The sequence below is a fragment of the Aplysia californica genome, unplaced genomic scaffold (genome assembly GCF_000002075.1).
Source record: "Aplysia californica isolate F4 #8 unplaced genomic scaffold, AplCal3.0 scaffold00054, whole genome shotgun sequence".
Classification (NCBI taxonomy): domain Eukaryota; kingdom Metazoa; phylum Mollusca; class Gastropoda; order Aplysiida; family Aplysiidae; genus Aplysia; species Aplysia californica.
Genome location: NW_004797324.1, coordinates 244,326 through 245,893, shown reverse-complemented (window position 1 = coordinate 245,893; position 1,568 = coordinate 244,326). Strand labels below are relative to the sequence as shown.

Below are 1,568 nucleotides of genomic sequence, written 5' to 3'. Positions count from 1 at the left end.
TATATATATATATTGACCTAAAACTTGTGACAAGTCTGTGGTTGCTGTTTTTATATTATATTCCACTAAGCAAAAGGCTTAAAAACATCCCTACAACCAAGACAAGTGAGTGCACAGCAATGTGGGCACGTGTCTGTTCTCACCGACATTATTCCGAATTTCTGCCCCATCCACTCACTCACTCATCAAGCACATTTTTCTCAATCTAAAACCTACCTCGAACAAACTGCCAGGAAAACCTGTTTTGCCTTCAAAGAACCTGTGCTTGCTCGTCTCGTAACGCTACAGAGTGAAACGCGTTTTTGTACAATGTACAGATGTTTTAAACCCATCAACATTCACAGGGTATAAAAAGAATATATATGTATAAAAATGTAAATTTTTAAATCGTCTAGAAGTAGGCTCATGTAGGTTTTGAAAAGCGCTAAGTGAAACAAAACTCAGCTTAAATTCATAGGACACGAGAATGAAAACCCTTCAAAGGTTTCCTTAATTATCTTCTAAGTATCGCTCATCTACATACTCCAAAAATAATGGGCAAAATGTATTTGCCGGTAGTGTAAAACTAGCGTGGAAGTGTGGTATGCGGTTGAAGCTTGCATCACTGATGAGTTCTTAGTTCTTCCCCACAATTACGTCGCGTTTATGATCGACCTAACATTGGTAGGAGATGGTGATGTTGATATCGAGTCAAATGGTCAACATATTTAACACCTCCAACAATTTTGACCCAAAAGCAAACTGGTCCACTCCAAACGAACCACCGAATCATGTTCTAAGTTTAACTAACACAATGCAGGTTTTTCTGCTTTGTTTGTTTATTAGTTTGTTTGTTTGCTGTTATGTTTTTGGTTGTTGTTGTTTTTAAATAAAGGGTACAGGATCCTTTAAAACTAAATGTTTATAGAAATAAAGCTCTTCTCTCCTTCTTGAATAGAAAAAAATAACCAGTATACGGTTTTAACTCGAGTTTAAAAAACCTAATGAAATTCATGTTTACATTTTATTTGAATTCTAAAACTATTCAGATTAAAGGATATTTTCTTTTTTTTATATCTAAGAGATATGAGATGTTTGGAAGCGTATCAATGATGTATCTATGTCTGGCAGCAGGTCAATGGTTTATCTCTTCAAGAGGTAAGAAAGCTTAGTGATGTGTTTGGTCGTGCTTCTGAGCAGCACGAGGAATTTTCTCCACTGCCTATCAGTACAGTACTCTGTCTTAAGCTGTTTGGTTAGATTCTGAACACTGTCTAGCAATAAGAGGGTTAACTACTTTACTATCTTGCACGTTGCCGATAAATCAGATATGCTTTTTGTGAACTTTATATTTGTGGGTTTTAGAAACGAAATATATTACATATAAGTTTGTATTCGTTCCAAAAAAATGTGTGTTTAGTTTGTGCAGACACATAAAGGTCAGTGCAGTTGGACAGATAGAGATAGATAGATAGATAAATAGACAGATAAATGTGGCTGTGTGTAGGTATGTATGTATGTATGTATGTATGTATGTATGTGTGTGTGTGTGTGTGTGTGTGTGTGTGTGTGTGTGTGTGTGTGTGTGT

The 1,568-nt window shown here is 35.8% G+C and overlaps 1 protein-coding gene across 1 annotated transcript in view; it reads left to right on the top strand.

Annotated features, from left to right (window-relative positions):
* The window catches only part of LOC101863798 (transmembrane protein 26), a 53,226-nt gene that overhangs the window by 909 nt on the left and 50,749 nt on the right, over positions 1-1,568 (top strand). The window lies entirely within an intron of this gene.